At 39.2% G+C, this 27,089-nt stretch overlaps 1 protein-coding gene across 33 annotated transcripts in view; it reads left to right on the forward strand.

The window, feature by feature from the left end:
• Window positions 1-27,089, forward strand: part of LOC147361561 (uncharacterized) — a 631,042-nt gene that overhangs the window by 81,652 nt on the left and 522,301 nt on the right. Inside the window, exon 4 of one of the 33 annotated variants that reach the window (XM_086329386.1) lies at window positions 15,007-17,869. The exons of the other annotated variants lie outside the window; for them this stretch is intronic. The gene's annotated coding sequence lies outside the window, so the exon portion shown is untranslated. Of the gene's footprint in view, window positions 1-15,006; window positions 17,870-27,089 lie in introns of those variants that run through there. 33 annotated transcript variants of the gene reach the window in all.

Genomic DNA, 27,089 nt, shown 5'->3' on the forward strand with positions numbered 1-27,089 from the left:
GCAAAACTTAAGAATTTTCTCTACTTCAGATAAATGTTTTCTCTTCTTCCTAAGAAGTTGTACTGTTTCTTCAGAGACTCATCTGGCCTCTGGTTCAAGATACAGGTCTAAATATTCCTTTATTCACATCTCTCAGTAAATTTCATAGAGATGCTAATTAAAATACATAAAAGGGAACAGAGTCATGATTAGCTGTGAAGAAGGTGATGTAGGCTGGGGCATCAAAATACTAAGCAGTTTGGCAGAGAATTTCTGAAAGAGAATGATGGGATTATTCTGAGGAATAAACTAGACAGGAGGGCATTTCATCTCACACATGCACTGAAGTCTTCGGTGGAGAGTTATCCCTTGTAAGGAAGAATGGTTCCTCACTGAGAGTCTTGGAAACAAGCATACAGACAGAATGAAAGGTGCCAGGAAGGACCCACTGAAATGACGAGTGGAAAGGACATCTTCAGAACAAGTGTGCTAGTCTTCCCTCTTCCATCCTTCTTACTTTCCTCCATCATCAATATGCAGAGTTCCTGATCTCATGTGTTTATCCTCAGACTAAATTCAAAGAACTGTACATTAAAGAAATTAATTGCTGTGCTGAGGTGTAGGATTGGTTTTGGCACAAAGGATGTAGCCCTTACCATTTTAGCTTGATCAGAGAGGCTGGGGGTTGGGTGTGGTCCAAGTATAAGTGTCTGTTCTATCTCTGAGCACCTCCATGAAAGACTTGCTTGCAGCCAGCCTCCCATGAAAGGAAACAGACCTTTGTACTTGCAGGGATATGCCATTCCAGCTACCTTCATTCATAAATATGAACGGATGTCTCAGGACTGTCAGATATTTGGGGAAATAAATAGCACAAGAAGAAGCAGCAAAAACAAGTGGCCTAAAAAGAAACTGATGAATTTTGGACAGCAAATAATTTTAAAAATCATTTACTTGATAATCATTTACCAGATGTTTCCTAAATATCCAGTGTGTTCCAGAAACTGTTATAGGCACTTGGGCATATCAGTGAATGAAACAAAGATCTCCACTTCATGGAGCTTACATTCTAGCAGAATAATTTATGTATAATATCATTTATTAAAATAAACAAAAGGAATATGTAATGCATATAAGATGGTAAAGATGCAAATAGAACACATAAAATAGTGTAAAAGGGATAAAAGTATTGTGATGGGGCAGAGTGAGTTGTGGTTTTAAATAGTTAGACCAGGCATTAATGGGAAGATGCCATTTGAGCAAAGAATTGAAACTAGTAAGAGAATCAGCCAAGATTCCAGAGCTTTTTAGGAGGAGGGGACAGTCAGTGCAAAGACCCTAACACAGGAGTTCATCTAGTATCCTTTCAGATAAGCAAGGATGCTTCACTTCTGGTTGCAGCAAAGGATTGAGGCAGAGTAATAGGAGGGAAATAACCCAGTCCAGGCCTTGTAAGGCCTTGTAGGCTTTTACTCTGAAAAGTAACTCTGAAATGGAAAGCCCTTGCAGAAAAAAAAGCAAAGAAGTTACATGATCTGACTTCACATTTAAAAGGATCATGATGGCTGCTATGGGGAGGGCAGGGCTGAAAACAGTTCAGAGGCTGTTGCTGAAATCCAGGGAAGACATGATGATGAATGGGACTAGGGTGTTAGCAGTGGGGATGGTGGGAAGTGGCTTATCAGAGTATGTTTTGGAGGTAGAGAAGGCAAAGAAAAATCATACCCTTGTTTAACGGCTACAGTGACCTGATGGAAGAAGTCCAAGCTCAGTTACCAGATGACATGAACCAATAGAACAATGACAAAAACTTTATCAAAAAAGTAATGAAAATCTTCACAGAGATGCAATAAGATCATAGGAAGGACATTTATGGGCATTAAAAAAAAACTGTAATTTTTCCAAAACAAAAAATGAACTGAAAAAAATATAATTCACTGCTGAGAGTTACAGAAGATAAACAAAGGAAATATCTTACTCTGCAGAGAAAAACAAAATAAAAATTAAGATAGATTTGAAAGATAGGTTCAGGAAGCTGAACTTGTGAATATAAAGAAGCCCAAATGGTGGAAAATATCTAGATTGAAAGGCAGTGCAAAAAATTAATTTGTACAGGAAAATTTCCTTAAGCTTATAAAAAGGTGGAAAAAAGGCTTGACATCATATATTGAAAGGATTTACAAGACCCAGGTACACCAAGACTTATTCTAATGAAGTTTCTGAATTTCAGGAGTCATGAGAAAATCTTTTATTTCTAGATTCAAGGAAAATTACTCACAGAGAAAAGGCAGTTAGCATCAGATTTCCATTTGCTACAGTGAAACCTGAAAGATAATCTTTTGGGAGAAATAGACTGTGATCTAAGCTTTAAATACATTGATAAGATATTGCTCATCTTACAGATCCACTAGAGGACATGAACCCTATCTGAAGAAAACTCTTAGGAAAGAAAACTGCCAACAAGGAAAATAGAGTGAATTTCACTCAGTTGTTGTTTAGTCACTAAGTTGTGCCTGATTCTCTGTAACCCTATGAATTGCAGGATGCCAAGTACACGAGTCCTTCACCATCTCCTGGAATTCACTCAAATTCATGTTCATTGAGTCAGTGATGCTATCTAACCATCTCATCCTCCACCACCCCCTTCACCTTTTGCCTTCAGTCTTTCCCAGCATCAGGGTCTTTTCCAGTGAGTCAGCTCTTCACATCAGGTGGCCAAAGTATTGAGCTTCAGCTTTGGCGTCAGTCCTTCCAGTGAATTTTCAGTGTTGATTTCACTCCATAGATTATGTAATTAAGAAAAATTGGAAGATATTAGTAATTATGATGAATATAAATATTTCTTCTCTCAACAAGAATAAAATAAAGTCAATTGACTATCTACCTATCTATCCATCTGTCTACCTCAATGGTTGTCTATCTACCTACATCAATAGATACTGATCATATTACTGAAAAAGGACAATGCAAGTGCTAAGTAAACTTTAAAATGGAAAATACATGTAATAGAAGACTAAATGACGGCCTGCAGCTGAAATTCTGAACTATTTTGGCAAAATCCAGAAAGACGTTGAGTGCAGAGCTAGGGAAAGTGGGCTAGAGGTGGGAGGTAAAGGCAATCTCAAGTTTCATTTCCAGAGTTGGGAGAATGTTGGCGAACACTTTGATGGAAGTAATAGTTGTTGCATTTTTATGTCATCAGCCAAAGTGAAAAGCATAGGAGAATTTACAAATTAATGTTAGTAGGTAGGGGGGGATAAAAATAACTGATGCAGACCAAGAAGTAACAAAGTGAATGAAAGAAAATCACACAGGATAAAAGTAAAAACATAAAGAAGATAGAAGGTAAAATGAACTATATTACTTTTCAAGATAAGAACAAACTGAATTTACCTATCAAAAGACAGAGAGCAATAAGTTGGGATAGAACAATAAATCCAGGTATATGTTGTTTTTAAAGAATCTACCTAAGTCAAAGTGACCAAGAAAAGTCAAATCTAAAATCTCATTTTAAAAGACATATATAATATTCCTTGCCTTTCAGTCCACCAAAGGTTTGAGCTTAACAGAATTCCCTTGAGCTGTTCAAGACACCCGAGCAGTTTCCATTTGAAGAGAAATTCTGGGTACTAAATCTTCATTGGGAATTCTAAACGATCTGATCAAAGGGTACACGAACTGAACTGATAATTAGCCAGAGTTCGTACAGGTGAGAAAAGCAAAGAAGAGTTAAACTATGTCATTTTAGTGAGAACCTTCGTTGTCAGTGTGTTCCACTAAAAGAGAAGATTCTCCTCTGGGCTTCCACCTTCATATATTTTTCAGTATAATCAGATTCAGATGAGGTTTTGGAATTTGTAATTTTTGTAAGCTCCCTGGTGATTCAGAAATGCAGTTGGGTTTAGAAATGATTCCTCTAGGCTCAGATGCAACCTATGTTAGTGTTATATGATACAGTGAATACAGAACAAAAACAGCACCAGCTTGAATTGTACTCAAAATTACTTACATATGAGTAGTCTTGACAATCCCTGAATATGGCCTTTGGTTGAGGAGGGACTCTGGGTGTCTTTGGCCTGACAGTTGACAAGGTACCTATGCCAATAGGGCCAGGCAGCCCTTAAGGTCAGAGAAGACTACTTCAGTTTCAGATAATCACTGTTAGCAGGTAGAAAACCTCTATACCATATTGATTAAATTAATTTTTCTTGCTCAATGGCAAAATTCTAAAATCAGGAAATACGTGTCACAAGTTAGTATTTGCTATCTGTGCTAGCCAAATGAACACTGACAGGTTTCTCTATTGAAGGAACCATTGCTACTTCTCAATGAGTTCCTTGACATGCTATATAAAATGCATTTTAATTATGTTTCTTTCTTTGGTCTTTGCCCTCTCAGGCTTTTTACAAAAAACAGCAGGAACCTCTACAACATTTGATGTTATTTTTAAGATGCAATCCAAAAACTAGTTTGTTTGCCAGCATGCAGTAGTGTTACAAAATTATACTTAGACTATCCAGGGATATTTTTTAGGGAAAGATCTATAGTCTAGCTGTCATTTAGTTTCAGGCTTAGAGTAATGGAAGGGGATAAAGTAATGCATAACTTCTTCCTGTCCACAATTTTCTCCACACTGAGGTCTTATGCTTCTAACAATGACTATAAAACTCTGGCTTGTGAGTCCTTCAGTGTCAAAAATTCTGTAACCTTCTCAAACAGCAGTTCTCCAACCTTTTGTGCTTGCTTCATACTTTTGATAACTAGACTTTTTCTCAGGCACAGTTAAGAGATTTACATATTCAAAATGGGATATTTTCAAGGTGTTACCTGAGTTATTTATTGTTCTCACAGAGATCAATCTTAGCATCAAAAATAGTAGGACAACCAGATATTATGTGCCTTCTGATATGCAATATGAATTTCACAGCATCACCTACAAAGTATTCTTGCCAAAAATGCTTAACTGAAACTAATCAAGCTTTTAGCTCTAACTTCCAGTTTATAGAAAATACAAAGGAAAGGAAAAGGGAGTTAAATGATACTGTATCCACACTCCCTTTAGTCCATCATATAACAGTGTCTTTCCCTGCAGCTTCAAAGTCCTCCACCTTATCTCTGTTCATTGTACTTTACTGGCAAAACCTTGCTTTGGTTAAATCTAACATTCCATTCTCTCAGCCAACTGCATGAGCAACAGTTTATGGCTGAGAGAAAGCACACAGCCCTGCTGACTGGTATCATTTTGAATCTCTTACCACAAACCTCAAGTGAGCCCTCGGGACTCCTTGGCAATTCACTGTCCTCAAACCTCCTAAACCACTTTCCTCTTCCTCACTCACAACTGATCAGCTCGCTTCTCATTTTACTGAGAAAATGAAAGCAGTCATCAGAGAATTTCCTTGCCTACCCACCACAAAATCTGTTCTTCTGCTTTCAGCTTTCCCATAAATTCAGTCTTTCCTTTTCAAGGGTTGAATACACTTATTGTGCTCCTAGGTAAAGCTAACTCCTCCCTTTCGGCCCCAATCAGCACATAGGGACATTTTCCCCTGCAACTTTCCCTGTTTTTTTAATCTTCCAAATTTCCCTATAAGCTGGATTAGCATCAAGAAGACTGTAATATTTTTATCCATTAATCCTGTTGGCCTGTTACTTCACACTGTAGCAAATTTCTAGAGAAGGCCTTGTGTAAATCCAGTGTATCAGCTTCTTCAGTTCAGTGCAGTTCAGTCGCTCAGTTGTGTCCAACTCTTTGCGACCCCATGAATTGCAGCATGCCAGGCCTCCCTGTCCATCACCAACTCCCGGAGTTTACTCAACTCACGTGCATCGAGTTGATGATGCCATCCAGCCATCTCATCCTCTGTCGTCCCCTTCCCCTCCTGCCCCCAATCCCTCCCAGCATCAGAGTCTTCTCCAATGAGTCAACTCTTTGCATGAGGTGGCCAAAGTACTGGAGTTTCAGCTTCAGCATCATTCCTTCCAATGAACACCCAGGACTGATCTCCTTTAGGATGGACTGGTTGGATCTCCTTGCAGTCCAAGGGACTCTTAAGAGTCTTCTCCAACACCACAGTTCAAAAGCATCAATTCTTCGGCGCTCAGCTTTCTTCACACTGACCTGCCTCTTGAGAAACCTATATTCAGGTCAGGAAGCAACAGTTAGAACTGGACATGGAACAACAGACTGGTTTCAAATAGGAAAAGGAGTACGTCAAGGCTGTATATTGTCACCCTGCTTGTTTAACTTCTATGCAGAGTAAATCATGAGAAATGCTGGGCTGGAAGAAGCACAAGCTGGAATCAAGAGTGCTGGGAGAAATACCAATAACCTCAGATATGCAGATGACACCACCGTTATGGCAGAAAGTGAGAAGGAACTAAAAATCCTCTTGAGGAAAGTGAAAGAGTGAAAAAGTGAAAAAGTTGGCTTAAAGCTCAACATTCAGAAAACGAAGATCATGGCATCTGGTCCCATCACTTTATGGCAAATAGATGGGGAAACAGTGGAAACAGTGTCAGACTTTATTTTGGGGGGCTCCAAAATCACTGCAGATGGTGACTGCAGCCATGAAATTAAAAAACGCTTACTCCTTGCAAGGCAAGTTATGACCAACTGAGATAGCATATTAAAAAGCAGAGATACTACTTTGCCAACAAAGGCCCGTCTAGTCAAGGCTATGGTTTTTCCAGTGGTCATGTATGGATGTGAGAGTTCAGCTTCTTAACCTCCTATTTTTCCTACCTCATCCCTGCCCCCCAAATTAAAGAGACTAGTATTGTGAACATCTACACCACTGCTGCTCAGCTTCAGAAGTAAAATGTTACACACTTAGAGCTTTTCTTTTCTCTCTCCTGGATCACAGTTCCCACCCCTGAACCCAGAGGCAGCTCATGTGGCAACAGGAAAACTGGGATACTCATTTCCTCTGCTGCGGGAAACATAGTTGATGATGGTCTTAGATGATTTTCTTCTGAATTTGCCACCGTATTAATTCCCCCAGGGTGTTCCCAGTAATGATTGTACCTGGTGGGGACACAGATTCAGGCCTGTTTCTCTCTGTTGCAAAATGTCCATGAACAGTGACTGGCTTAAGCACTCCTCACCGCCCCTGCCACGCCATTCTTACGTCCCTGGTACAGGTGAGTCTCTCACTCGATCCTTCTTCATCTCCTGTCTCCTTTCGCAGGTACCAATCTTGCCTTGGAGAGGGAGGGTTTTCCTGATACTCCTGCTTCTTCTCCTTCATCCTTCACAGCCGTTTTCCCTAAAAGTTTTTTGACATCTAGTCCTATCTTGGAATACCAAAGTACCACAGACACTATCCTGATTTTTGGTGTTTATTATTTTCATGTCTGTTTGTCTTTCTGTCATATATATACATATATATATATATATATATGACAGAATAATATATATGACAGAAATATATATATACATTATATATATAATATATATGTGTATATATATACACATATATATATTTGCTTTCTTAAAAGCAGTTTTATTGAGAGATACAATTCACATCCCATCCAATTCACCCATTTAAAGTATACTCATGTATTATTGTTTTAGGTTATTAAGCTTTGTACATAGCTTTTATAGCTTGCTTTTTTCACAATGATATTTGTTTAAGATTTATCTATGTTATATAGCTGATAATTCATTTTTACTGCTATATTAATATATTATGTAAATACATTATATTCATTCATTAACCTATTAATGCACATCTATATTGTTCCAAATTATTGCCCTTGTAATATTGTAATGAAGACTCTTTTATCTGTCTCCATTGTATACTCCTATAGTTTCTCTGTGATATACAGGAGTTAAATGCTGAGTCATAGTGTATGTGCATGTCTCCAAAGTTGTTGTTTCAGTTTGCACTCTTACTAGCAGAAAATGAGACATCATGGTTCTCTGGATTATTGTCATCTATTGATTTGTCAGATTTTTTGGTTTTGGTAATATAATGGATGAAAAGTATCTTGCATGTGTGCTAAGTCACTTCAATTGTGTCTGACTCTTTGTGACCCTATGGATTGTAGCCCACCAGGCTCCTCTGACCATGGGATTCTCTGGGCAAGAATACTGGAGTATGCTGCCATGCCCTCCTACAGGGGATCTTCCCAACCCAGGGATTAAACCCATGTCTCTTATGTCTCCTGCATTGGTAGGCAGGTTCTTTACCACTAATGCCACTTGGGAAGCCCAAAAAGTACCTTAGTATGGTTTTAATACACTTTTCCCTGATTACTAGTGAGATAGAGCATATCTTATATATTTACTGGCACTATGAGTGTCCCTTTTTTTGACATATCTATTTATTAATAATACATTTGTCCATTTTTCTACTAGGTTGTTTGTCTTATCAACATTGGAATTCTTTATATATTCTGGATATCAATGTTCTGTCAGTTATATTCATTGCAAATATATTATTCCAGGCTGTGACATGTCTTTTCACTTTTTTACAGTAACTTTTGAATCACAGAAATATAAAATTTTAATGTAGTCAAATATTTCAGTCTTTTTCTTTAAGCTTCTCTTTGTCTCTCCCCTTTCTTTTGGTATGTCTAGTTCCAGAAATTCTACTCTATCTTGACATCATAAATGTATTCTCACAATTTATTCCGGAGGATTTAAAATTTGCCTTTCACATTTAGGTTTCAGTGTATCTGGAACTGATTTTTGTGTATTGTTACATAACAATTCAATTCATTTTTTCCTATTCGAATAACAACCCAGTGTTGTATGTTGAGTAGTCTATTCTTTCCTTGCTGATCAGAATGCCATATATCAAGTATCCATATATTTGGATATGTTTATGAGATCTTTATTCTGTTTTATTGATCTGTTTGTCTGTTCTAGCACCATTATCACACCTTTTAAAAATTATTACAGTTTTATGAGTCTTGCCATCTTTTTCTTCAAAACTGCCTTGACGCTTCTTGATTTTGCATATCCATACAAGTTTAAAATCAGCTTGTGATATTCCATGAGAAATGCTGTTGAGAATTTGATTGGAATAGCATTGAAGTATCCAATTAATATGGGAAAAAATGGGCATCTTGACAAAACGGACTCTTTGTACACATGGACATGGTTTATCTTTTGATTTATTCAGGTTTTTAATTTCTTTCAATAAAGTTTTAAAATTTTATTCCTAAACCCCTTATATTTTTGTTGCTACTGCGAATGGCTGTATAAAAAATATATACAATTTCTTTCTTTGTGCCTGTTTAACCTTTAACTCTATGTCACAATTTGAATAAAACAATATCCTGTCCCAGGTATATTCATTGCAAAATTTTCACCTATCTTAGCAAACACACACTCTTCCTCTAGTCATGACTGAATGGTAACTATTCCATTCCAATTTTTTTCCCCTGAAGTCCTGTCTGTTGCATCATAATCCCTTTAACTCAACATTTTATTTTATATAAAGCACTTTGACTAGAAACAAAAATAGAGTTTACATAATAATCAAATTTGGTGGCACACAAGTGAAGGACTGTCTCTTTAGAATGTTATCTCAAAGAAAATATTTTCTATGGTAAAGTCTCACTTCTAGGTATGTTAAGACCACAGAACTGAGAATAAATTTTTCTAACTTAAACTGACACTATAGGAAAATAGGATGTATTTATTTTCTGGCTTTGACTTAGTTGTCTGAAGACATGATATCAGCTGATAGAAGGAAAATCCCAGGGTGGTCTCTTTGTTTTATGGACAGTCATGCCCTCCGCAGGGCTTCCCAGGAGGTGCCATGATAAACAATCTGCCTGCCAATGCAGGAGATGCAAGAGACAAGAGTTTGATTCCTGGGTTGGGAAGATCCCCTGGGGGAGGAAATGGCAACCTACTCCAGTATTCTTGCTTAGAAAATTCCATGGACAGGGGAGCCTGGCAGGCTACAGTCTATGGGGTCACAGAGAGTTGGAAACGACTGCACACACATGCTTAATGCACAATGCCCTCAGCATTGTATCTTTGTAATCATATTGTAGTTGGCCTGTGTGTTTACTCATACCATGACTGAAATGTGCAGAGAAAAAGTAATTTGGTTCCTCAACACTTTACTTCCTGAAACAGATCTAATCAGTGTCGTGAACCCTTCTGTGCTGCAGAGAAAGTCTTAAACTGCCAGGAGTGAGTTCTCTGTGGCTTCCGGTTTAACTCAATGTTGTGTTTGGTGTGGTGTCTCTGCTTGTGGCATTGGCATTGCATATGTGCTCAGTTGTGTCCGACTCTTTGTGACCCCATGGACTGTAGCCTGCCAGGCTCCTTTGTCCATGTGATTCTCGAGGCAAGAATACTGGAGTGGGGTGCCTACTTTAGGGGATCTTTTGACCCAGGAATCAAACATACATCTCCTGCAGCTCTTGCATTTGCAGGTGGATTCTTTACCACTGAGCCACCTTTGTGTGTGGAGCATGAGTTATTTTAATTGTGGATTTAAAAAAAATTGTTATGAATTCCTTTCTATAAGTGTTTGAAAAGGCTGTTGCTTGTATATAAATGTTCAGACTTCCTCCCTCTGTGTGACTGTCCTGTTCGTGGCTCTGTGGACGTCCTTCTGTTACCTTCTGGCTCCCTAGTCACGTATGCCTTGATGCTGTCCCTTGTTTCACTGGCCACACTTCCACTAATGGCCTCTGCTGCTGACCTTTTCCCTGGACTCAGTGGTCCCCTTCTGCTGAGGGGTCCCAGTTGAGTTTCGCAAACTCCTGGGTCTTTCTGGTGATGAGATCACTTTGTCCTTGTTGTAGCAACTCCCTCCAGGAAGTTTCCTGGTCCAATTCTCTACTACTTTGCAGGCACTTCTGAGTCTTTTCCATGCTACGTGGAAGCCAAACACAACCCAGGGTATTAACTCGGACTTTGAGCTGAACTTTGCTAAGTGGCCACTGCCAGCTCCTGGGGCTGCCCCCAGAAGAGGGGTACTGAGGGCACTGAAGAGGTAGTCCCTTTTCTTTCCTTTAAAGGTATTTTTGATATAGGCCAATTTTTAAAAGTTTTTATTGAATTTGTTGCAATATTGCTTCTATTTTTATGTTTCAGTTTTTGGCTGCAAGGCATGTGGGATCTTAGCTCCCCAACCAGGAATTGAACCTGCATGCCCTGCACTGGAAGGCAAAGTTTTAGACACTGGACTGACAGGGCGGTCCCAGGGTAGTCACTTTTCTAAGGCTACAAATGTAGCATGGGGAAAATAGTCTCTCTGCTTTTGCCTTTGCCCTCGGGATCTCACTGGCATGTTGACTCAGGCTAGGGTGTGGGGAGACAGGAGCAAAAAGTGAGGAAACTCCTGTCAGTTGTGTGACTGCTTTCCTCCCTATCCATGTCTTTCTTCCCCTTTCCACACACCCCTTGAGTTTCCTGTCCTTTTCTGATACTGGCTTTCCCTATATCATATCTCCTTCTTTGCTGTGGTCCACCTGGCTTTGGGCCACAGTAGTAGTTGAATTTAGTAAGCAATTTCTGATGATAGGAGATACAAAAATCTTACCAATGTTATGTATGCAAACAATAGGTTTAGATTTTTAATTGTGTTTTTATTAAAATAGCATGCTAGGTGTCTTAAAGATCTTTTTTTTAATTTTATTTTATTTTTAAACTTTACAATATTGTATTAGTTTTGCCAAATATCGAAATGAATCCGCCACAGGTATACATGTGTTCCCCATCCTGAACCCTCCTCCCTCCTCCCTCCCCATACCATCCCTCTGGGTCATCCCAGTGCACCAGCCCCAAGCATCTAGTATCGTGCATCGAACCTGGACTGGCAAGTCGTTTCATACATGATATTATACATGTTTCAATGCCATTCTCCCAAATCATCCCACCCTCTCCCTCTCCCACAGAGACCAAAAGACTGTTCTATACATCAGTGTCTCTTTTGCTGTCTCGTATACAGGGTTATTGTTACCATCTTTCTAAATTCTATATATATGCGTTAGTATACTGTATTGGTGTTTTTCTTTCTGGCTTACTTCACTCTGTATAATAGGCTCCAGTTTCGTGCACCTCATTAGAACTGATTCAAATGTATTCTTTTTAATGGCTGAGTAATACTCCATTGTGTATATGTACCACAGCTTTCTTATCCATTCATCTGCTGATGGACATCTAGGTTGCTTCCATGTCCTGGCTATTATAAACAGTGCTGCGATGAACAATGGGGTACACTTAAAGATTTAGCCTATACCCTATATAAGGTGGGGCTACTCAGTTCAGTTCAGTTCATTTGCTCAGTCGTGTCTGACTCTGCAACCCCATGGACTGCAGCACACCCGGCCTCCCTGTCCATCACCAAATCCTGGAGTTTACTCAAACTTGTGTCCATTGCATCGGTGCTGCCATCCAACCATCTCATCCTCTTTCGTCCCCTTCTCCTCACACCTTCAATCTTTCCCAGAATCAGGGTCTTTTCAAATGAGTCAGTTCTTCCCATCAGGTGGCCAAAGGATTTCAGCATCAGTCCTTCCAATGAATATTCAGGACTGATTTCCTTTAGGATGGACTGGTTGGATTTCCTTGCAGTCCAAGGGACTCTCAAGAATCTTCTCCAACACCACAGTTCAAAAGCATCAATTCTTCAGTGCTCAGCTTTCTTTATAGTCCAACTCTCACATCCATACATGACTACTGGAAAAACCATAGCTTTGACTAGATGGATGGACCTTTGTTGGCAAAGTAATGTCTCTGCTTTTTAATATGCTCTCTAGGTTGGTCATAAATTTTCTTCCAAGGAGCAAGTGTCTTTTAATTTCATGGCTGAAGTCACCATCTATAGTGATTTTGGAGCCCTAAAAATTAAGTCTGTTACTGTTTCCACTGTTACCCCAACTATTTGCCATGAAGTGATGGGACCAGATGCCATGATCTTAGTTTTTGGAATGTTGAGTATTAGGCAACTTTTTCACTCTCCTCTTTCATTTTCATCAAGAGGCTCTTTAGTTCCTCTTTGCTTTCTGCCGTAAGTGTGGTGTCATCTGCATATCTGAGGTTATTGATATTTCTTCCGGCAATCTTGATTTCAGCTCGTGCTTCATCCAGCCCAATATTTCTCATGATGTACTCTGCACATAAGTTAAATAAGCAGGGTGACAATATACAGGCTTGACATACTCCTTTCCTGATTTGGAACTAGTCTGTTGTTCCATGTCCAGTTCTAACTGTTGTTTCTTGACCTGCATACACATTTCTCAGAACGCAGGTCAGATGGTCTGGTATTCCCATCTCTTTAAGAATTTTCCACAGTTTGTTGTGATCCACACAGTCATAGGCTTTGGCATAGTCAGTAAGCAGAAGTAGATGTTTTTCTGGAACTCTCTTGCTTTTTCACTGATCCAACAGATGTTGGCAACAGATCTTTGGTTCTGCCTTTCCTGAATCCAGCTTGAACATCTGGAGGTTCATAGTTCACGTACTGTTGAAGCCTGGCTTGGAGAATTTTGTGCTTTACTTTGCTAGCATATGAGTTGAGCGCAATTGTGCAGTACTCATTATGATTATGAGGCTACTAACACTGTGTTAATAGGCTGTTGTGAGAATTCAAATGAAAAAAGCAGTGGACAGAACCCTTGGAGAAGGCCTGGCTTGTAGACTCTGGCTCAGAACTGGCTCATTGCTTCTCTCTCACCCTAATGGAGTGTTATTATTTTTTTTTCCTAGAGCTTGAATTGTTTTAATTATGGATGTTTTAAAAATGTTTGTTATTAATCCCTTTCTATAAATGATTTAAAAGCCTGCCTCTCTTCTCTGTGCACTTAGTTAAAAGCTTTTTATCCTTAATGTAGGCTCCCTAGAAGGAAATGTTTGAGAAAAGAACCGTGTGTAGGAGATGCCAAGAAGCTATTACTGGTTAAGTAATCTGATACTTAATATGATTAAGAGCTATCATCTTACCAATCACCACACATCTTTATCAGTTAGTAAGAAAATGCATTATTTTCAATATGGAAAAAAAGATGAGAGGGAAGTTATGTGCTTTTCCCCAAATCAAAGCAAACTGAATATTAGAACAGAGTCAGCCTTCCCTGATTTATAATCTGGTCCTCTGGGACTTTACTTCTATAGGAAAAGTCTTGAATTTCGCCCATGTTTGAACTAAACAGCAAAAAGATCATTTTAATGATTTTAGAATTTGGGGCTGGATAATACTTATTTTTAATTTTAATATTAGCAAAAGTGAAGAATATCTGAAACTATTACAAAGGAGTAGTGCTAGACACTGGAGAAGGCAATGGCACCCCACTCTAGTACTCTTGCCTGGAAAATCCCATGGGCAGAGGAGCCTGGCAGGCTGCAGTCCATGGGGTTGTGAAGAGTCGGACACGACTTCACTTTCACTTTCACTTTTCCCTTTCGTGCATTGGAGAAGGAAATGGGAACCCACTCCACTGTTCTTGCCTGGAGAATCCCAGGGACGGAGGAGCCTGGTGGGCTGCCGTCTCTGGGGTTGCACAGAGTCGGACACGAGTGAAGCAATTTTGCAGCAGCAGTAGCAGTGCTAGACACAATTGCCAAGTTTTGTACTTGTGCACATCCCCAGGAATTCAGTTAAAAGCATTTCAAACTTAATGTAATCTATAGAAGAAAATGCTGGAAAGAATTGTGTATAGGAGATGCCATAAAGTTATTGGTAAGGAATAGCTCCAAGAAAATTGAAAGTAGGCTTTTAGAGGTAGTAGAGTTTGAAAGAAGCAGTGAGTGTATTTACTCTCTGTTAGTTGAAAGCAGTCAATGCTAGACTCTGAGATTCCCTGAGGGATTTAATTTTTCTGCTTAGTGAGAGTAAATAGGACTAAGAGGACAACTGTACTACTTTGCTAATTCTTAAGGGAAAGATGTTTAACTCTAAATTGTGAAGGTAGAACAGGCATTGAGATAAGCATTCAGTGTTGCTGCCTCTCCTGCAGCGTGGAGGACAGATTGAATTCCAGTGACTAGGGTAGGTCACTCAGAATAATTCAGTATTCATTCATTAGTCAATCATGTGTTTATTCCTTCAACAGATTCCATGCTAAGTGCTGACGGTATCAAATAAGACACAGGCTCGTACTCAGAGGATGAGTTTCTGCCGTTGCAAAGATTATATGGAAAGGGGAGGTAAGGGTGTTAAAAGAGAACACCTATTTGAAATCTTGTAGCAACCTCTGTGGCCTCTGGTTGTATAGATAGAATTTTTGGCATATTAGAAGGGAATTCTGGACTCTCTTGACCAATCCAAGGGGAACTTTAGGTACTCTCATGGTACAAAAGAGACCTCCAAGTTAAAGATGTTGAATCAGGTAAGCAGAGAACATTATGAGTAGTTATGTGACTGGAATTCCCACTTCAACTGGAATAACTTCTTTGAGAGAGCAGAATATACATGGAGTGACAACTCCAGCAGACTTCTGACTCATGGGAGAGCTAGTACTAAAATATTTCTCCTGTTAACCAGCAAGTGATAAAGAGGGACACTTATTCTAGTACATTGGGGAATATTAGGTGGTTATAAATATCTACAGATAATATATAATATTTATTTCATTTTTAGTCCTAGTTAAAAAAAAAATCCTACTAGGACTTCCTTTGGTTTCTGAGTAGCAGCTTGGGAAAAACCCAAGCATGATACTGCTATACACATGCAATAGAATTTTATGTAGGGAAGCTATGAATGTGGACTATAAATTTGTTGTTGTTCAGTCACCAAGTTGTGTCCAACTCTTTGCAACCCCATGCACTTCAGCCCTCCAGGCTCCCCTGTCCTTCAGTATCTCCCAGAGTTTGCTCAGATTCATATACATTGAGTTGGTGATGCTATCTCAGCATTTCATAGCTATTAGTGATTGCCCTCTGCTCTTCCCCAGTAGCATATAGGATACTTTCCAACCTGGGAGTCTCATCTTCTGGTGTCGTATCTTTTTGCCTTTTCATACTGTTCATGGGGTTCTTGCAGCAAGAGTCCCTGAGTGTTTTGCCATTCCCTCCTCCAGTGGACCATGTTTTGTCAGAACTCTTCACTATGACCCCTCTGTCTTGGGTGGCCCTGCACGGCATGGCTCATAGCTTCATTGAGTTAAGCAAGCCGCTTCGCCACGACAAGCCTGTGATCAGTAAAATGTCATAAATTCCTTATTCATCCATCCATCTATGTAGTCATCAATTCATTGATAAAATATTTATCAAGCTCCTCTTCCGTTTCAGGCGTTTTGCCTACCACTGGAGATAGAGCAGTGAACAAGATAGATGCACCTTATCTTAAGAAGTGTATGAAAAAAAAAAAAAAAAAGAAGTGTATGGTGTTGCCTCTTTAACTATTGGATTTAGTGGGATTGAAGAAAAAACACATGGAATCCTTTTCTTTCAAGGTCCATCTATTGCGGTGGGTGTAGAAGTGAGGGCTGTACTATTCACAGAAGATTGTTTCTCTTTGCCCTACTCCAGCCTGTTTTGTGAGAACTCAGAATCATCTTCTAAAAGTTAAGCACGACCTCAGGAGTATCTTCTGCTGTTCCACCTAGAATTTACAGTTTTTCCCCTCTTCTCCAGATTATTGTGACAGTCTTTTATTTCTGCTAATGTTAATGTAGCAGCTCTGTTGCCTGCCATTTCCCTAATACCTCCAGTAACTACCCACCTTTCTCTCTTCTACCATTTTCCTCTTATTTCTCTGAGAAACTAGAAGGTATCATAAGACATATCATCTTTCTAAAGCCAAATCAACCAGTCTCTTAGTTATAATGGATGGACACTCCTGTTCTTTTTTGAGGAAGCTTCTCCACTTGAGCTCTGGATCCTCTATTCCCTCCCTTCTCCATCTATGCAGGAACTTGGTTCCAGCAGTAATCTGTTTTCTCTCCTGTGCTTCTCTCTCTCTCCCAGCTCATTCCCACCAGTGTGGAAGCATAATACATGTGAAGTACTCAAGGCAGAGCCTGTGAACACTAAAGGCTCATACATATCATCTGTTAGTATTGCTATTACCATCATCTTCTTCAGAATCATTCACATTGAACTTTGTCATAGTGATATGTATCAGGCCTTCCATATCAAGTCTTGAAAAAATCTGCTCCAAAGATTGTCATCAAGACCAACATTTAGGTGCTCAAAGATGATGAAGATGAGAAATGAGCTCTTAATATTTTATGCCTTTTTGTAAAAAAAAAAGATAGGAAGACAGAATGAGCTGACACCACAAGATGTCTATGCTAGCATGGTGGTTAATGGGGAGAGTGCAAGTGAAACAGTGTAATTTAAAGTGTTTCCACATGACAGTTTATGGAGAAATCTCAAAAGTGCAAGTAGGAAAATAGCTCAAAAAAATCCTTAGCTCAATGAAAAGAGGGATTAGTTAACATGTCAATTAATTATTGAGAGTTGGTATAAATATAGGGGATGACTTTTCAAGGTTGCTCTAAAAGATAAGAACACACAGAATTCTTTTTTTTTTTTTTCATAAAACAAAAGGATTTGTTAGTGTGCTTTTATTGTTATTTACATGATTAATACTAAAAAAATGACTTTTCTGGAAAAAGATGGTTTTGTTTCCATTGTTAATTTTTAAGTTTTATTTGAGGTTTATATCTTCGAAGACTCCTGATGCTCGTATGTTGAAAGCTTTGGAACCCATGTGGAATAGGTTAGAAGGAATGCCAAAACTTCATACAGTGGAGACAAGTGTATAGATTAGGAACCCACAAGACTGGTGCTCTGAGAATTCACCCAGCAACAAGATGATTCCTATAGTGGAAATTTTTATTTTTTACAGCTTAGTGTCTATTCTCCCTCCTGGTGGTAACAACATCACAACTGTGCTTTGAAGAATCACTCCTCTTCTGTTCAGTTCAGTTCAGTCACTCAATCGTGTCTGACTCTTTGCGACCCAGCAATGAAAAGAGGGATTAGTTGCTGCTGCTGCTGCTGCTAAGTCGCTTCAGTCGTGTCCGACTTTGTGCGACCGCACTGACGGCAGCCCACCAGGCTCCCCCGACTCTGGGATTCTCCAGGCAAGAACACTGGAGTGAGTTGCCATTTCCTTCTTCAATGCATGAAAGTGAAAAGTGAAAGTGAAGATGCTCATTCGTATCCAACTCTTTGCAACCCCATGGACTGTAGCCCACTAGGCTCCTCCATCCACGGGATTTTCCAGGCAAGAGTACTGGAGTGGGGTGCCATTGCCTTCTCCAGGGATTAGTTAACATGTCAATTAACTATTGAGAGTTGGTGTAAATATAGGGCATGACTTATTAAGTTAAAAGGCAGTAACAAATCCTTTTGTTATATGGAAAAAAAAAAAAAAGAATTCTGTGTGTTCTTATCTTTTAAAGCAACCTTGAAAAGTCATGGTTGGATCTCCTTACAGTCCAAGGGACTCTCAAGAGTCTTCTCCAACACCACAGTTCAAAGCATCAATTCTTCGGCGCTCAGCCTTCTTCACAGTCCAACTCTCACATCCATACATGACCACAGGAAAACCCATAGCCTTGACTAGACGGACCTTTGTTGGCAAAGTAATGTCTCTACTTTTCAACATGCTATCTAGATTGGTCATAACTTTTCTTCCAAGGAGTAAGCATCTTTTAATTTCATGGCTGCAGTCACCATCTGTAGTGATTTTGGAGCCCCAAAAATAAAGTCTGACACTGTTTCCACTGTTTCCCCATCTATTTGCCATGAAGTGATCGGACCAGATGCCATGATCTTCGTTTTCTGAATGTTGAGCTTTAAGCCAACTTTTTCACTCTCCTCTTTCATTTTCATCAAGAGGCTTTTTAGTTCCTCTTCACTTTCTGCCATAAGGGTGGCGTCATCTGCATATCTGAGATGATTGATATTTCTCCCAGCAATCTTGATTCCAGCTTGTGTTTCTTCCAGTCCAGCATTTCTCATGATGTACTCTGCATATAAGTTAAATAAGCAAGGTGACAATATACAGCCTTGATGTACTCCTTTTCCTATTTGGAACCAGTCTGTTGTTCCATGTTCAATTCTAACTGTTGCTTCCTGACCTGCATACAGATTTCTCAGGAAGCAGGTCAGGTGGTCTGGTATTCCCATCTCTTTCAGAATTTTCCACAGTTTATAAAACATCTTTTAATTTCATGACTGCAGTCACCATCTGCAGTGATTTTGGAGCCCCCCAAAATAAAGTCTGTCACTGTTGCCACTGTTCCCCCATCCGTTTGCCACGAAGTGATGGGACCAGATGCCATGATGTTAGTTTTTGGAATGTTGAATTTGAAGCAACTTTTTCACTCTCCTCTTTCACTTTCATCAAGAGGCTCTTTAGTTCCTCTTCGCTTTCTGCCATAAGTGTGGTGTCATCTGCGTATCTGAGGTTATTGATATTTCTCCCAGCTTGTGCTTCATCCAGCTGGGCATTTCGCATGATGCACTCTGCATGTAAGTTAAATAAGCCAGTCTGTTGTTCCATGTCAAGTTCTAACTGTTTCTTCTTGACCTGCATACATATTTCTCAGGAGGAAGGTCATGTGGTCCAGTATTCACATCTCTTTAAGAATTTTCCATAGTTTATTGTGATCCACACAGTCAAAGGCTTTGTGTAGTCAATAAAGCAGAAGTAGATAACTGTTTTTCTGGAACTCTTGCCTTTTCAATGATCCAGTGGATGTTGGCAATTTGATCTCTGGTTCCTCTGCATTTTCTGAATCCAGCTTGAACATCTGGAAGTTCATGGTTTATGTACTGTTGAAGCCTGGCTTGGAGAATTTTGAGCATTACTTTGCTAGTGTGTGAGATGGGTGCCATTTTGTGGTAATTTGAACATTCTTTGCACTGCCTTTCTTTGGGATTGAAATGAAAACTGACCTTTCCCAGTCCTGTGGCCTCTACCGAGTATTCAAAATTTGCTGGCATATTGAGTGCAGCACTTTAACAGCATCATCTTTTAGGATTTGATATAGTTCAACTGGAGTTCCTTCACCTCCACTAGCTTTGTTCATAGTGATGCTTCCTAAGGCCCACTTGACTTCTCATTCCAAGATGTCTGGCTCTAGGTGAGTGAGCACACCATCAAGGTTATCTGGGTCATGAAGATCTTTTTTGTGTAGTTTTTCTGTGTGTTCTTGCCACCTCTTCTTAATATACTCTGCTTCTGTTGGGTCCATACCATTTCTATCCTTTATTGTGCCCATCTTTGCATGAAATGTTCCCTTGGTATCTCCAATTTTCTTGAAGAGATCTCTAGTCTTTCCCATTCTATTGTTTTCCTCTATTTCTTTGCATTAATCACCGAGGAAGGCTTTCTTATCTCTCCTTTCTATTCTTTGGAACTCTGCATTCAGATGCGTATGTTTTTCCTTTTCTCCTTTGCCCTTAGCTTCTCTTCTTTTCTCAGCTAGTTGTAAGACCTCCTCAGACAACCATTTTGCCTTTTTTAATTTCTTTTTCTTGAGGATGTTCTTGAAAACTGTCTCCTTTTTTTTTTTTAATTTTATTTTTAAACTTTACAATATTAGTTTTGCCAAATATCGAAATGAATCCGCCACAGGTATACATGTGTTCCCCATCCTGAACCCTCCTCCCTCCTCCCTCCCCATACCATCCCTCTGGGTCATCCCAGTACACCAGCCCCAAGCATCCATAATCGTGCATCGAACCTGGACTGGCGACTCGTTTCATATATGATATTATACGTATTTCAATGCCATTCTCCCAAATCATCCCACCCTCTCCCTCTCCCACAGAGTCCAAAAGACTGTTCTATACATCAGTGTCTCTTTTGCTGTCTCGTATACAGGGTTATTGTTACCATCTTTCTAAATTCCATATATATGCGTTAGTATACTGTATTGGTGTTTTTCTTTCTGGCTTACTTCACTCTGTATAATAGGCTCCAGTTTCGTGCACCTCATTAGAACTGATTCAAATGTATTCTTTTTAATGGCTGAGTAATACTCCATTGTGTATATGTACCACAGCTTTCTTATCCATTCATCTGCTGATGGACATCTAGGTTGCTTCCATGTCCTGGCTATTATAAACAGTGCTGCGATGAACACTGGGGTACACGTGTCTCTTTCCCTTCTGGTTTCCTCAGTGTGTATGCCCAGCAGTGGGATTGCTGGATCATAAGGCAGTTCTATTTCCAGTTTTTTAAGGAATCTCCACACTGTTCTCCATAGTGGCTGTACTAGTTTGCATTCCCACCAACAGTGTAAGAGGGTTCCCTTTTCTCCACACCCTGTCTAGCATTTATTGCTTGTAGACTTTTGGATCGCAGCCATTCTGACTGGCGTGAAATGGTACCTCATAGTGGTTTTGATTTGCATTTCTCTGATAATGAGTGATGTTGAGCATCTTTTCATGTGTTTGTTAGCCATCTGTATGTCTTCTTTGGAGAAATGTCTATTTAGTTCTTTGGCCCATTTTTTGATTGGGTCATTTATTTTTCTTGAATTGAGCTGTAGGAGTTGCTTGTATATTTTTGAGATTAGTTGTTTGTCAGTTGCTTCATTTGCTATTATTTTCTCCCATTCTGAAGGCTGTCTTTTCACCTTGCTTATAGTTTCCTTTGTTGTGCGGAAACTTTTAAGTTTAATTAGGTACCTGTCTCCTGTACAATGTCACAAACCTCCATCCATAGTTCTTCAGGCACTCTGTCTATCAGATCTAAGCACTCTGGCTCAGATCATGAACTCCTTATATCCAAATTCAGACTTAAACTGAAGAATGTAGGGAAAACCACTAGACCATTCAGGTATGACCTAAATCAAATCCCCTCTTCTACTGCATTTAGTTAATAGTGATGGCTGTCTTCCTCTGGTCAATGGGTGGGCACATGTCCCAAGCTTAGCCAACCTGATGCCTTTTCTCTGGGCTTGAAGCCTTGTAGAATGTGTTCAGAGTAAATTCACTCCAATGATTCCCACCTGAAGAGGTTGTCCTTTCATTCCTGCTGCGTCAGATGCCCAGTACAGCTCTGGTTTCTGGCCTTTCTGAACTTTGGTTCTTTAGAATTTCCTTTTGCTCTGTGAGCTACTCAGCTTCTTTCCAATGTGTTTTCTCTTTTCTTTCATTAAAGATGCAGAAATGATTTGTGTCGCTTGCAACTAAACAACACTTACTGATACACATCCTCAACCCAATTGAGGGGACAGCTTGCAGTGCCTCTGGATCACAGTGTTCATGGGGGTATGGCTGGCTGCCTTCCTCATGAAATGGTGTTTGTTTTCTGGGGTCCAATTTGAGATGTGAAACTAGATGCAGTTTTTATGACTTCTGTCTGAATTGGAGAATGGACCCATCCTATATTGGAAGTAACCCAGAAATAGGCACTTTGATATTTGAGGAGAGTGGGAATGAGTGTGGGAGAACCTGGCAAGAGCTATGAAGAGGCTTCCCTGATAGCTCAGTTGGTAAAAATATCCTCCCACAAGGCAGGAGATCCCGGTTCGGTTCCTGGGTCAGGAGGATCTGCTGGAGAAGGGATAGGCTACCCACTGCAGTATTCTTGGGCTTCCCTTGTGGCTCAGCTGGTAAAGAATCCGCCTGCAATGCAAGAGACCTAGGTGTGATCCCTGGGTTGGGAGATCCCCTAGAAAAGGGAAAGGTAGCCACTCCAGTATTTTGGCCTGAAGAATTCCATGGGCTGTATAGTCCATGGGGTAACAAAAGTCGGACAGGACTGAGCAACTTTCACTTTTTCAGGAAGCAGATTCAGGTACTAAATAAACCATTTGGAGTTCAGGAGAGTGCTTCAGTTTCATTGGAAAATGAAATTCACTCCTAAAACAAAGGCAACAGAAAATTAATAACGTTACAGCTTGGGAGGCACAATTCCTAGGGCCCCCTCAGACTCATCAAGTAATAGAATTAAGGAAGCAAGACCAATTCAAGAATGAATCAGTTGGGGATAATGGGTACCTAGTGGAATGATTTAAGGAGTCACATAAAACTGAAACCTACATTAAAAGCCATTCTTTCTCTGGCAGTGATGAGACTGTGGAGAATTCTTTATGGGTGAGATGAATGTCTCTTCCTCTGGGGTGTTTTCCCTGCCATTTCCACTTTTCAATCTCTCCACCCTGTGTTGGTTGTGATGCTCCTACCACGTGTCCCAGTGGTAACCTCTACTTGACCTGCCATGTTATTTACTTGTCTCCCCAAACAGACTGTCAACTTCACAAAAGAACAACCATTTTCTTTCTTCACTTTTGTATCCTCAATGTCAAGCACAGTGCCTGACACAATAAAAACGTGCTGAATATTGAATAAGCAAACAGGAGCTAAGGAGTTTATCAGAGAGGTAGAAGGAGATTATGTGAAAAGCAAGGCAATGAAAAACCTTATTACTTCTTGTTGTATTATATTAAGTAACTTATTTACAAAGTACTTTATCTGAGGTCAATTGTAAATGATAAAAATAAGAGGTCTCCTGGCAGTAATTATGGGATTTTAAAGTAATAAAGTAAAACTTCTCTAAAGCATGTTAAATCTTTTCACACAGGGTATTTGGTTTTTACTTAACCAGGCCAATCAGCTGCTATATGTAGGAAAGTGTTTTTCTTCAAAATGACATATAACAATTGTAATAGCACCTATTAAAGTGTTTTATACATAATAGTTGTTCAGCAGCTGTTTGTTGACAGAGCAATATATTCAGCAAAATTGGCCTCTTTTTGTAAAACACTTTTAAGGCTAAAAGTATCTACTCACTATTTAATTTCATAATAGCTCACATTACAGCAAAAGATTAAATGAGAATGAAAAAGAAAATACGCTCTCTCTTTTCCTGATACAAACTTTGTGTCATAAATTCCAACCAATGAGATCTGGATTAAAAACCAAATTGCAACACATCTTGTCACCTGACACAAGAAAACTTGTGATGAATTTTAACTGTACACATAAACTGTGTTAAAGTGTTAATCCTACATGAAAGAACAGCTCCATTTACCCAATGAGAGTCGCTTTTTCCTCTTGTTAGAAAATAAAAGCTTGTGATATTTGAAAAGGTAGACTCTGCCAATGGACTTTTGTCTCTATAAATCAACATAGACAGTGATTCCTTGCAAAACAGGTTTCATGTAATATTTATGTAATCTGCACATGACCTTGAATGAAAGCAAGGGTTAGAAGAAACAGTGTTCTTATTGTTCAACAGAATGCTTCTTTATTTTGTCAAATATTACTTACTCAGGTCATATGCAGATTTTTTTTAACTGAATAACAGTTGTTTACTTCAAAGCTAGGCTGTAGGAAAGTATGGCATTTCTTTTTAGAATCAGTTCTATTTTATCTTATACTTGTGTAGAATATTTCTTTAGAAAAGCAAAGAGGAATACCAGCAGCAAAGCTGGATACAGGATGAATGTGGGTAAGTAGAACATTAAAATGTCCTCTGACCATTCATGGCCTTGATTCTGGAGAAAGTCATGAAAGCAGATGGAGAAGATCAGATGTCTGGTTGGCAGGGTGCAGGTTGCTGTGTTTGATAAGTGTTAGTTTGCTCAGTCGTATCCGACTCTTTGCAACCCCATGGACTGTGCCTGTCAGACTCTTCTGTCCATGGAATTTTCCAGGTAGGAATACTGGAGTGGGTTGCCATTTCCTCCTCCAGAGGGTGTTTGATAAACATGTACCCTCATCTAATTCTGCAGCCTCGTAGGAAGTCTGTATAGTAAGGTTAGGCATGTAGAATTTATTAGCTATAAGACTTTGGGCAATTCATTTAACTTCTCTGAACTTTTCATTCCACATAAAATGAAATAGAGAATCCTTACCTGCATTGTAACATTTCTACCACCTTTGCTTCTTACCACTCCCTTCGTAGGTTCTAACATGCTAAGTTCCAATCATGTTCGACTCCACATCATCTCCTTTTCTTTTCTGGATAAGACTCTTTGAAATGACCTTGTTTATGTGTTTGTTTTCCTTCACTAGAATTTAAGTTTCGTGATAAGAGAGGTCATTGGTATTATTTTTTTACCATATACTATGTCCTAAAACAATTAATTGGTACATAAAAACAATTAGTGAATTACTTGTAGGTATATACCCAAAGGAAAATTGAATGTGGGGATTCAAACCGATACTTGTACACATATATTCATAGCAGCATTATTTCCAGTACCTAAAAAATGAAAGCAACTCATGTATTCCTAAACAGATGAGTGGATAAACAAAATGTGATCTATTCATAAATATTATTCAGTCCTAAAAAGGAAGGAAAATCTGACACATGCTACCTGGATGTAACTTGAGGACAGTGTACTAAGTGAAGTAAGCCAGACACAAAAGAACAACTACCGTCTGATTCCACTTATATGAGATACCTTAGAGCAGTCAAATCCATAAAAACAAAGAGTGGAATGTGGTTGCCAGAGCTGTGGGACGGGATAATGGGGAGTTGTTGTTTACTGTATGCAGAATTATAACTTGGATGATGAAAGGTTCTGGAGATGAATGGTAGTGATCATTGCACAACAGTGTGAAAGTGCTTAATGTCACTGAACTGTACACTTAAAAGTGGTTTGGGAACTTTTACATTATAAGTATTTTATGACAGTTTTTTTTTTTTTTTTATGGTGAACAAGTCAGTGTGGAGGTCCTTCACACAAGTGTTTCTCGCCCTTGGAACATGTTCTCTGTCGTTTCTCCACTCCTGGCATTTCCTCCCCTTCTGCCTCCACCTGTCAACTCCTAGTTGTATATCAGCTCAGCCTTGGTCGAGGTTTCTTAGCTACAGCTCTATTGACATTTTGGATTGAATAATCTTTTTCACAGGACTGCAGGTAGCCTTCTAGCCACTAGAAACCAGTAGTACTTCCCACCTTTCAAAAGACTGAGATGATCAAATATATCTTGATACGTTAGGAAATGTCCCACAGGTGGGGATGCAAATAAAACTGCCACTGGATGAGAACCACTGGTTTCAAGGTTACTCTCACTTTCACTGGAAGTCTGGGCTAAGAGCTGATTTTGTGCATCTTTTCTACTTTAATGCTTCTACCCTGCCCTACACCACTCTATTCTACTCTGTACTTTCCTATCATGATATTTATTACATTCACTACACTGCCTCTGCACTGTCTACAGGTACTGTAACTATGCTGTGCTGACCATCATTCCTAACACAGCACCTGGCGTGTAGTATGTGCTCAACATACAAATTGTGTTTTACTTATTCAATTCGGTTCCCACATCTTCAAAATGGAAATACCTGATTGTTTCCCAGAAATGTTAACATTGTTTAATAAGAGAAGCACTTTTTTTTTTACAAATTACAAAGAACTGTTTAGAAATGATTTCACATTATTATTGCTGTAATAAAAAAAAATTCACCCAGCTCTCATCTACCAGAGTTTTATCCTCCTAACCTCTAACACTTCCTGTAGTTCCCTTGCTGTACTTAAACAGTACTATGTCTTACATAGGACATAGTGTTAGTCGCTCAGTCGCGTCCGACTATATGTGACCTCATGGACTATAGCCGACTAGGGTCCTCTGTCCATGGAATACTCTAGGAAAGAATACAGGAGTGGATTGCCATTTCCTTCTCCATAAGATCTTCCTGAGCCAGGGATCAAACCCAGGTCTCCCACAACGCAGGCAGAGTCTTTACCATCTGAGCCAACAGGAAAGACTTGGATTATGCAGTGAGTCAATGACTGAATTGGGATACAGTAAGTTCTATCACTAAGCATACTTTTATCTTTAGAAACTCAATCTGGATATATAAAAGCCATGCATTGGAAATTCACTACAAGATTGCTTATTTGGGGCTTGATCTTTGGAAAACAAAAACTTAAATACAGGTTTAAAAAAAAGAATTTGTTTAGACTTGTGAGTTTTTACAAAAGTGTTCTATACTTAATATGCCTAAAATAGATAGCTTAATTGCTGTCATCAATGTGCTATAAAGATTTCAAATTCAGAGAGAAATCAAAATTATGTTCAATTTTTTCTGATAGAAATAATTTGGAATTATGGTTTCACATCTGAAAGAGATTTTTATCGTTATTGTTGTTAGTCAGAGTCAGTATGTATTGTTATAATCACAGGGTGCATGTTCCTATACAAATGAAAAAGAATGCAGTATATTCCAAATCACAAGCTAAACTAGAAGAAACATATGTAATAGTAGAAA

This window comes from Bos grunniens, chromosome 12 (genome assembly GCF_055505025.1).
Source record: "Bos grunniens cultivar Pamir isolate PY7600 chromosome 12, Bosgru_T2T1.0, whole genome shotgun sequence".
Lineage (NCBI taxonomy): Eukaryota > Metazoa > Chordata > Mammalia > Artiodactyla > Bovidae > Bos > Bos grunniens.